Raw genomic sequence first — 11923 nt, forward strand, 5'->3', positions numbered from 1 at the left:
GAGACCCGCGTCCCTACTTGCCTGGTTCTGGCTCCGCCCCCCCCCCCCCCCACCTGGTCCCCCTGTCCTGGGAAAGCAGTGGCAGAAGGAGGCAATGCAAAGTGAGTCCATTGGGTAGGGGAAGGGAGGGTTCAGGGATGTATGGAGAGCTGAAGCAGGGATTGGAAAGCCTATGGCATTGAGAAAGAATGGAGAGGTAATCTGGAGTGTGCTGTTAATGGACGGGGATCGTGGGAAAATATTTTCTTAAAACCTCAGGCAATGAATGTATTATTTAATAGATTTCTTCTGATCTACTTTGTAATTGGTTGCCCCTTGCAAGAAATTGTATTTGGAGGATGTAAAATACACTCCTTCAATTACTGGGGGAAAGGGAACATAAACAGAGATTTCCTCTTTTTTAGCCTCCAAAGCTCTGAGAGATTACAGTTCTGCATAATTTAATTCTTTCCTGCCTGCTATGAGCAGGCCTCCAGATCTGCAAGTTCCTTTGGAATGGTTTTGCTTGTTTTTATTTATTTTCCATGGTGCTGATTAAAAAGCCACGAATTGTTTGGTGAATTTTAAATTTCAAGAGGTGACATCCAGAGTTTATGGTGGTTTCCTTCAAACATTGCAGTGTAGTTGCAGCATAAAAAAATACTTCTTGTGACAAGAAGTGGAAAAAGAAAGTTGATGAGCTAAGAAAAGTAGAGCCTTGAGCCAGATCAACCATTTGGCTTCCTCAAATATGGAGAAAGCATGGAATGTGGCTTTTTCAGAATTGATGGGGTTTTTAGGATTGGGCAGTGAATACTGTCTGGTGCTAACCCATCCCTTTTGTGGCTGACAACCCTTAGGAGACAGGTCAGAATGTGCCAACAGCACAGAGTTAGCACTGGTGGTATTTGAACTCAGAAGTGCTCAGGAACTATGAAAGTTTCTCTGTTATCAGCCTGGAGCCATCTAGTGAAATAGACCACTGTGATGCTGTGTAAGAGGCTGTTGTGAGGGCTGGAGAGATGGCTTAGTGGGTAAGAGCATCAAGTGTTCTTTCAGAGGTCTTGAGTTCAAATGCCAGCAACCACGTGGTGGCTCACAACCATCTGTAAGGAGTACTGATGCCCTCTTCTGGTGTGTCTGAAGACAGCTGCATTGTCTCACATATAAATAAATAAATCTTACAAAAGATTGTCATCTACTGCAGTTTCTATGTGGACAGGGCACAGTTGAAGGGCTTAAAGATCAAGTACATTGCCTGTCTTTAAAGATCAAGTGTATCACCTAACTTTCAAACCAAGAAATGTAGTGTCTTTTTTGCTGCTTGTGTAGCTTTTAGTGATGTATCTTTTCTCCTAGTACGTCCTTTGTTTCCATAATAGTTGTTTTCAAGTATATATGATTATCGCTCCTATTTGCAGAGCTATTCAATATTTTCATTGGTTAAATATTTGTGGTGAATTTACATTGTGATATCAGTAAAATGCTATGTGAAAATTTTAGAGAATATACCGGTTTGGGTAATTTTAATAATCTTTGCCCTCAAGTGGTGGCCTGTTTTCACATTGAAAAGACTGGAATGTATTACCATCCATAGCAGGATTGATAGGGAAGCACAATGGACAGCGACAGTGTTGTTCCCTTTGACAGTTGTGGGAGCCAAGAAAGAAGTGTAAGTTGCCTGTTTGTGTCTTACAAAACTGAGACTGAGTATCATTACTGTAGAAGCCCATGGAAAAAATGATGAGCTTTTCAGAAATCACCAGTTAAAGAAATGGTGGTATTGGTGGGGGAGGGCCCAGGAGCTGCAGGACCTCTGCGCCTGAGACACTGCTGGAACCTGAAGGGACAGACCGGATAAACAGTTCTCTGCACCCAAATCCCGTGGGAGGGAGACCTAAACGTTCAGAGAGGCAGAAACGCCTGGGAAAGCAGAAGAGACTGCACTCTGCACACATCTCTGACGCCAGAAGAAAACACCAAACGCCATCTGGAACCCTGGTGCACAGAGGCTCCCGGAAAGGGTGGCACAGATCTTCCTGGTTGCTGTCCCCGCGTAGAGCTTGTAGGCAGCACCCCATGAGCAAACTTGAGCCTTGGGACCACAGGTAAGACCAACCTTTCTGCTGCAAGTGACCTGCCTGGTGAACACCAGACATAGGCCCACAGGAACAGCTGAAGACCTGTAGATGGGGAAAACTACACGCCCGAAAGCAGAACACTCTGTCCCCATAACTGGCTGAAAGAAAACAGGAAAATAGGTCTACAGCACTCCTGACACACAGGCTTATAGGAGAGTCTAGCCACTGTCAGAAATAGCAGAACAAAGTAACACTAGAGATAATCTCATGGCGAGAGGCAAGCGCAGGAACCTAAGCAACAGAAAGCAAGACTACATGGCATCATCGGAGCCCAATTCTCCCACCAAAGCAAACACGGAATATCCAAACACACCAGAAAAGCAAGATCTAGTTTCAAAATCATATTTGATCATGATGCTGGAGGACTTCAAGAAAGACGTGAAGAACTAACTCCCTTAGAGAACAAGTAGAAGCCTACAGAGAGGAATCTCAAAAATCCCTGAAAGAATTCTAGGAAATCATAAATAAACAAGTAGAAGCCCATAGAGAGGAGTCACAAAAATCCCTGAAAGAATTCCAGGAAATCATAAATACACAAGTAGAAGCCCATAGAGAGGAGTATCAAAAATCCCTGAAAGAATTCCAGGAAAACACAATCAAACAGTTGAAGGAATTAAAAATGGAAATAGAAGCAATCAAGAAAGAACACATGGAAACAACCCTGGATATAGAAAACCAAAAGAAGAGACAAGGAGCTGTAGATACGAGCTTCACCAACAGAATACAAGAGATGGAAGAGAGAATATCAGGAGCAGAAGATTCCATAGAAATCATTGACGCAACTGTCAAAGATAATGTAAAGCAGAAAAAGCTACTGGTCCAAAACATACAGTAAACCCAGGACTCAATGAGAAGATCAAACCTAAGGATAATAGGTATAGAAGAGAGTGAAGACTCCCAGCTCAAAGGACCAGTAAATATTTTCAACAAAATCATAGAAGAAAACTTCCCTAACCTAAAAAAAGAGATACCCATAGGCATACAAGAAGCCTACAGAACTCCAAATAGTTTGGACCAGAAAAGAAACACCTCCCGTCACATAATAGTCAAAACACCAAACGCACAAAATAAAGAAAGAATATTAAAAGCAGTAAGGGAAAAAGGTCAAGTAACATATAAAGGCAGACCTATCAGAATCACACCAGACTTTTCGCCAGAAACTATGAAAGCCAGAAGATCCTGGACAGATGTCATACAGACCCTAAGAGAACACAAATGCCAGCCCAGGTTACTGTATCCTGCAAAACTCTCAATTAACATAGATGGAGAAACCAAGATATTCCATGACAAAACCAAATTTACACAATATCTTTCTACAAATCCAGCACTACAAAGGATAATAAATGGTAAAGCCCAACATAAGGAGGCAGGCTATATCCTACAAGAAGCAAGAGACTAATTGTCTTGGCAACAAAACAAAGAGAAGAAAAGCACACAAACATAACCTCACATCCAAATATGAATATAACAGGAAGCAATAATCACTATTCCTTAATATCTCTCAATATCAATGGCCTCAACTCCCCAATAAAAAGACATAGATTAACAAACTGGATATGCAATGAGGACCCTGCATTCTGCTGCCTACAGGAAACACACCTCAGAGACAAAGACAGACACTACCTCAGAGTGAAAGGCTGGAAAACAACTTTCCAAGCAAATGGTCAGAAGAAGCAAGGTGGAGTCGCCATTCTAATATCAAATAAAATCAATTTTCAACTAAAATTCATCAAAAAAGGTAAGGAAGGACACTTCATATTCATCAAAGGAAAAATCCACCAAGATGAACTCTCAATCCTAAATTTCTATGCCCCAAATACAAGGGCACCTACATACGTAAAAGAAACCTTACTAAAGCTCAAAACACACATTGCACCTCACACAATAATAGTAGGAGACTTCAACACCCCACTCTCACCAATGGACAGATCATGGAAACAGAAATTAAACAGAGACGTAGACAAACTAAGAGAAGTCATGAGCCAAATGGACTTAACAGATATTTATAGAATATTCTATCCTAAAGCAAAAGGATATACCTTCTTCTCAGCTCCTCATGGTACTTTCTCCAAAATTGACCATATAATTGGTCAAAAAACGGGCCTCAACAGGTACAGAAAGACAGAAATAATCCCATGCCTGCTATCGGACCACCACGGCCTAAAACTGGTCTTCAATAACAATAAGGGAAGAATGCCCACATATACGTGGAAATTGAACAATGCTCTACTCAATGATAACCTGGTCAAGGAAGAAATAAAGAAAGAAATTAAAGACTTTTTAGAATTTAATGAAAATGAAGGTACGACATACTCAAACTTATGGGACACAATGAAAGCTGTGCTAAAAGGAAAACTCATAGCGCTGAGTGCCTGCAGAAAGAAACAGGAGAGAGCATATGTCAGCAGCTTGACAGCACACCTAAAAGCTCTAGAACAAAAAGAAGCAAATAAACCCAGGAGTAGTAGAAGGCAGGAAATAATCAAACTCAGAGCTGAAATCAACCAAGTAGAAACAAAAAGGACCATAGAAAGAATCAACAGAACCAAAAGTTGGTTCTTTGAGAAAATTAACAAGATAGATAATCCCTTAGACAGACTAATGAGAGGACACAGAGAGTGTGTCCAAATTAACAAAATCAGAAATGAAAAGGGACATAACTACAGATTCAGAGGAAATTCAAAAAATCATCAGATCTTACTATAAAAGCCTATATTCAACAAAACTTGAAAATCTGCAGGAAATGGACAATTTCCTAGACAGATATCAGGTACCAAAGTTAAATCAGGAATAGATAAACCAGTTAAACAACCCCATAACTCCTAAGGAAATAGAAGCAGTCATTAAAGGTCTCCCAACCAAAAAGAGCACAGGTCCAGACAGGTTTAGTGCAGAATTCTATCAGACCTTCATAGAAGACCTCATACCAATATTATCCAAACTATTCCACAAAATTGAAACAGATGGAGCACTACCAAATTCCTTCTATGAAGCCACAATTACTCTTATACCTAAACCACACAAAGACCCAACAAAGAAAGAGAACTTCAGACCAATTTCCCTTATGAATATCGACGCAAAAATACTCAATAAAATTCTGGCAAACCGAATCCAAGAGCACATCAAAACAATCATCCACCATGATCAAGTAGGCTTCATCCCAGGCATGCAGGGATGGTTTAATATATGGAAAACAATCAACATGATCCATTATATAAACAAACTGAAAGATCAAAACCATATGATCATTTCATTAGATGCTGAGAAAGCATTTGACAAAATTCAACACCCCTTCATGATAAAAGTCCTGGAAAGAATAGGAATTCAAGGCCCATACCTAAACATAGTAAAAGCCATATACAGCAAACCAGTTGCTAACATTAAACTAAATGGAGAGAAACTTGATGCAATCCCACTAAAATCAGAGACTAGACAAGGTTGCCCACTCTCTCCCTACTTATTCAATATAGTTCTTGAAGTTCTAGCCAGATCAACCAGACAACAAAAGGAGGTCAAGTGTATAGAGATCGTAAAAGAAGAAGTCAAAATATCACTATTTGCAGATGATATGATAGTATATTTAAGTGATCGCAAAAGTTCCAACAGAGAACTACTAAAGCTGATAGACAACTTCAGCAAAGTGGCTGGGTATAAAATTAACTCAAATAAATCAGTAGCCTTCCGCTACACAAAAGAGAAACAAGCCGAGAAAGAAATTAGGGAAAGGACACCCTTCATAATAGACCCAAATAATATAAAGTACCTCGGTGTGACTTTAACCAAGCAAGTAAAAGATTTGTACAATAAGAACTTCAAGGCTCTGAAGAATGAAATTGAAGAAGACCTCAGAAGATGGAAAGATCTCCCAAGCTCATGGATTGGCAGGATTAATATAGTAAAAATGGCCATTTTACCAAAAGCGATCTACAGATTCAATGCAATCACCATCAAAATACCAATCCAATTCTTCAAAGAGTAAGACAGAACAATTTGCAAATTCATCTGGAATAACAAAAAACCCAGGATAGCTAAAACTATACTCAACAATAAAAGGACTTCAGGGGGAATCACTATCCCTGAACTCAAGCAATATTACAGAGCAATAGTGATAAAAACTGCATGGTATTGGTACAGAGACAGACAGATAGACCAATGGAACAGAATTGAAGACCCAGAAATGAACCCACACACCCATGGGCACTTGATTTTTGACAAAGGAGCCAAAACCATCCAATGGAAAAAAGATAGCATTTTCAGCAAATGGTGCTGGGTCAACTGGAGGTCAACATGTAGAAGCATGCAGATTGATCCATGTTTATCACCCTGTACAAAGCTTAAGTCCAAGTGGATCAAGGACCTCCACATCAAACCAGACACACTCAAACTAATAGAAGAAAAACTAGGGCAGAATCTGGAACACATGGGCACGGGATAAATTTCCTGAACAAAACACCAATGGCTTATGCTCTAAGATCAAGAATCGACAAATGGGATCTCATAAAACTGCAAAGCTTATATAAGGCAAAGGACACTGTGGTTCGGACAAAATGGCAACCAACAGATTGGGAAAAGATCTTTACCAATCCTACAACAGATAGAGGCCTTATATCCAAACTATACAAAGAACTCAAGAAGTTAGACCGCAGGGAGACAAATAACCCTATTAAAAATGGGGTTCAGAGCTAAACAAAGAATTCACAGCTGAGGAATGCCGAATGGCTGAGAAACACCTAAAGAAATGTTCAACATCTTTAGTCATAAGGGAAATGCAAATCAAAACAACCCTGAGATTTCACCTCACACCAGTGAGAATGGCTAAGATCAAAAACTCAGGTGACAGTAGATGCTGGCAAGGACGCGGAGAAAGGGGAACACTCCTCCATTGTTGGTGGGATTGCAGACTGGTAAAACCATTCTGGAAATCAGTCTGGAGGTTCCTCAGAAAATTGGACATTGAACTGCCTGAGGATCCAGCTATACCTTTCTTGGGCATATACCCAAAAGATGCCCCAACATATAAAAAAGACACGTGCTGCACTATGTTCATCGCAGCCTTATTTATAATAGCCAGAAGCTGGAAAGAACCCAGATGCCCTTCAACAGAGGAATGGATACAGAAAATGTGGTACATCTACACAATGGAATATTACTCAGCTATCAAAAACAATGACTTTATGAAATTCGTAGGCAAATGGTCGGAACTGGAAAATATCATCCTGAGTGAGGTAACTCAATCACAGAAAAACACACATGGTATGCACTCATTGATAAGTGGCTATTAGCCCAAATGCTTGAATTACCCTAGATGCCTAGAACACATGAAACTCAAGAAGGATGATCAAAATGTGAATGCTTCACTCCTTCTTTAAAAGGGGAACAAGAATACCCTTGGCAGGGAATAGAGAGGCAAATATTAAAACAGACACAGAAGGAACACCCATTCAGAGCCTGCCCCACATGTGGCCCATACATATACAGCCACCCAATTAGACAAGATGGATGAAGCAAAGAAGTGCAGGCCGACAGGAGCCGGATGTAGATCACTCCTGACAGACAAAGCCAGAATACAGCAAACACAGAGGCGAATGCAAGCAGCAAACCACTGAACTGAGAATAGGACCCCCGTTGAAGAGAAAGAACTGGAAGAGCTTGAAGGGGCTCGAGACCCCATATGTACAACAATGCCAAGCAACCAGAGCTTCCAGGGACTAAGCCACTACCTAAAGACTATACATGGACTGACCCTGGACTCTGACCTCATAGGTAGCAATGAATATCCTAGTAAGAGCACCAGTGGAAGGGGAAGCCCTGGGTCCTGCTAAGACTGAACCCCCAGTGAACTAGATTGTTGGGGGCAGGGCGGCAATGGGGGGAGGATGGGGAGGGCAACACCCATAAAGAATGGGAGGGAGGAGGGGGATGTTTGCCCGGAAAGCGGGAAACAGAATAACAGAAATGTATATAAGAAATACTCAATTTAATTAAAAAAAAAAGAAATAGCCATTGTAAAGAATTTACAAAAATCAATGCAGTGAAGCAGAGTGGACGCTGTGTGTCAAGTCCCTCTGCTGTCTATCTCTGGGACCAAGTATGTATCAGATCAGTGACAGGAGTGGGGTGCTGAGAGCCTGGAGCAAAGGGATGCTGGCTGCATGGCCACATTTGAACAGCACTAAAGCAGGACTAAATGCTAAGAAAAAAAAGCCATATGCAAACCATGTAAATTTTAATGTCCTCCAGAAAGGCAAAACCACAATAATTTTACTGTTTGTCAAGCTGCTTGTGTCACCAATCTTCTAATATTGGTAAGGATGTGAAAAATTCTTCTGATGCAAACCAGTTGCCAATAAGAAGAACAACCACTGTCCAGACCAAGGTGACCTGGATGCTGTCAAATAGGCCGAGGCAGCCTGGACAGCCATCAGAGTCTGTTTAACACACAGATATCTGTCATTTCAAAAGGGGGAAAATGAAGCCTGACTTTTCCCCCCACTTTATGCAAAACCAAGAATACTCCAGCATTGAGGCTTACAAATAAAAATACACCAAGAAATTTCATAGAATATACATTTCTCTTGTGTGTGCTACTGAGTGTGTGTGTGTTTGGTATGTTTTGTGTGTGTGTATGTGTGAGGGTGTGTGTATGTGTGTGTGCTTGTGTTTGAGTGTGTGCGTATGTGTGTGACTGTATGTGTGAGGGTGTGTGAGTGTGTGTTTTTTGTGTGTGTGTTTGAGTGTGTGTGTATGTTTGTGAGTGTATGTGTGAGTATGAGTGAGTGTGTGTGTTTTGTGTGTGTTTTGTGTGTGTGAGTGTGTTTGTGTGTGTGTGTTTTGTGTGTGTGTGTTTGTGTGTGTCTGTGTGTCTGTGTGCACTAATGCTTCAATTATCTGCTATGGTGAACACTGTACCCAACTCAATTATGGAGGTTAGTATTAAGCTGTGAGTAGTATGTGGAGAGTGGTCACAACGAACATTTAGGAGTCCTCTTCTGTTAAGTTGTCTGAGACTTCCAAATGCTGCATGTTGTGAGTGGGTCTCACATCTCAGCACACTAACTCTATTAAGTACAATTCCCGTGTGTTTTTCTTAAACAATTTTCTATGAAAACCTTTAATAATTTTTTTCTCCCATTCATCTTTTGGGGGACGAAGGGTCTTTGGGTTTTTTTTTCTTGCTTACTTTAGGTCCACAGGATTTTCTGTAGCCTTTGAAGAAGTCCTAGTTAGGACACTGGATCTGTATACTTTAGGGAATTAACCAGTTAACTGAGCACATTTTTTCTTTGGTTTCTGTTTTTCTTTTGAGATCTCACTGTGGGAGCAGAGGAAGCCCTGAGGAAGTGCAGCCCTGAGTGGATGTGTGCTGTAAACCTGATATGACCATGCCATGGACCCAATGCCGTTTATCCATGGGGAAAAGGCAAAGGCCCCCATGCCCCTTGAGACTCAGAGACAACAAAGCCTTCTCAGGATGGCATTGATAGTGTGTGCAGAAAAAGTCAACTCTACCTTTCTCCCTGGCCCCATCTGTATATTTACAGCCTGAAGACTGTTCCCTGCAGAGACTGCTCCTACTGAGATTAGCTAAATCTGCCCCTTGTCAGTTACATATGCATAGTCCTCCCCTCCTTGTTTATCTGCATGTAATGCCCACCTCCTTGCTTCCCTGTGCAACAGCCCTGCTTCCTGGCCAACTCTATATAATAAACATGCTGAGCTTCTGGGATGCTGCATTTTCTCCAGCTCACGGACCCAGCCTTCCCCATCTATGGTGTCCAATGTCATTCTTCATTTCCTCCTCATCCCTGGTCAGACCCAAGTCCCCGGAGCCACGAAAAGGACTTGGCAATCTCAGTCTGCTCCACTTTGAAGGAAGTGCTTTCTAAACTGAAATCTAAAGCACACAGTGGGTTTAGCTCCCTCTCAAGTGTCTTTGGTGAGGGATGGGGTGGGTGTGAGACCAGTTGCATTATGACTATTGCAGAAGAGTAAAGGATTCACAGTTTGCTTTTGGAGAAGGTGAGCTCCCCAAGAGGCTATCAATGCCAATGTTTTCCCAAGTCACCTTCTAGGAGGTCAACTGACTCCTAGGTGAGTCTTTGGTTACACTGCTTCAGTTTTCTGTGGCTACACTGTTCAAATGGCACCCACTGGTCACACATGGCTATTTGAGATGAACTAAACTTAGAACTAAAATCTGCCTCTTTAGTCACAGCAGGCAAACCAGGAGGCAAACAGCCAGCCAGAATCCATAGACAGAAACACCGCAGATATAGAATATTTCTATCATCTTGAAATTTCTCCTGGACAGCAGTGGTCTAGGTTCTTGGTGTCTGGTTTTTCCTTCAGGGAGAATTACTTACCGTAGTAATATCCAACGGTTTATTTTTAAAGCAACTTTACCAAAATATGGCTTACTCATCCCCAAATTAATCCAGTTTAAGTCTACAGTGCAATGGTTCCCCATAAATCTACCCGAGTTCATCACTAGACCACGGAACAAAAGATCAAGAGTGTTTGCAGTTATGTAAAATGGTATGCAACAGTATTGACCACTGCATAATCATACTGTACTACTTTTGAATTCTTCAAAATTCAGGCCTTTTATTGATATAGTTGTACAAAAATACATTATCCTAGAGTTGAGAAAATATTATACAGAATTTCATCTGGGCTTTATATTTCAATGAGTCTTTAATATTTTGCATCTTTTGCTAGTATTGTTAGATTCTTTATAAGAATTTTATTTTGTGGAGTTTTTTTTTTGCCAATCTGGTCATTATTTGATGCCATTTCAATGTTCTCAGGATTTTAATGAAAATAATACCACAGTGATAACATGATACTCATTTTCTTGAGCCATTTACATATGTATATACATACATATGGGAAGTTATGTATACATATTTCTATGCTATACTTTGTAGAATACAATTCTATTATACGTCAACATATACAGTTTGCTCAATATGATTTCTGTGAATGGTATCAGTCATGGGGAAATATTAAGAGCCTGAATAAACATGGACAATACTTGCAGAATGCACATAAAATTGAAGATGGTATATAAGCAAAAATGTGAAGTATATCACTTACAGCTTTCATATCGAATGCACTTTAAAATTTTTAATAGATTAAAAAAATTTAAATCATCTTTACCCAGTTTCATGTTTTTTTTCACTATGTGTCTCCTGGATGATTTGAATTATATATGCTGCTCAAGATCCTTTTAACAACAGTAACCTAATGCCTTACATGTGTTTCTGATATTTTTATTCACTTGATCACTGTTCAATAATTGTACCAAGTTGATAGCTGTAATTTTTGATCACTTTAAGAATGTAAATTTCATGTGTATGTATACTTTTGATCCTAACTCTTTGGAGGTATAGGCAGGTGGGTCTCTTTTTTGAGGTCTACCTGGTCTACATAGGAAAACCCTGTCTTAAAAAATTAATCAATAAATAAGCAAATAAATAAAAAGAATTTAAAACACTTGAAATTAATATGAACACAACCACATCTTTAATAACAATTGATTTTTTTATTGCAGATAATTCATATAATCAATTTAAAAAATGTTATTTAGTATCATATGGGAACTCAATTTCACCGTAAAATAAACCTGCTTTTCTCTTTTCATTGGTTGCTCTTAGTTAACATTTTCATACACATATATAATTTATTCTGGTTATTCTCTCCCCCACATCTTCTCATCCCCTCCCCTATGACTTAAACTTATACAGTCTTCTAAATTTAGGCTTTCCAAATTTAGGATTTCTCTTTTATTTATTATACATTCC

The sequence above is a fragment of the Rattus norvegicus genome, chromosome 9 (genome assembly GCF_021556685.1).
Source record: "Rattus norvegicus strain SHRSP/BbbUtx chromosome 9, alternate assembly SHRSP_T2T, whole genome shotgun sequence".
NCBI classification, from domain to species: Eukaryota; Metazoa; Chordata; class Mammalia; order Rodentia; family Muridae; genus Rattus; species Rattus norvegicus.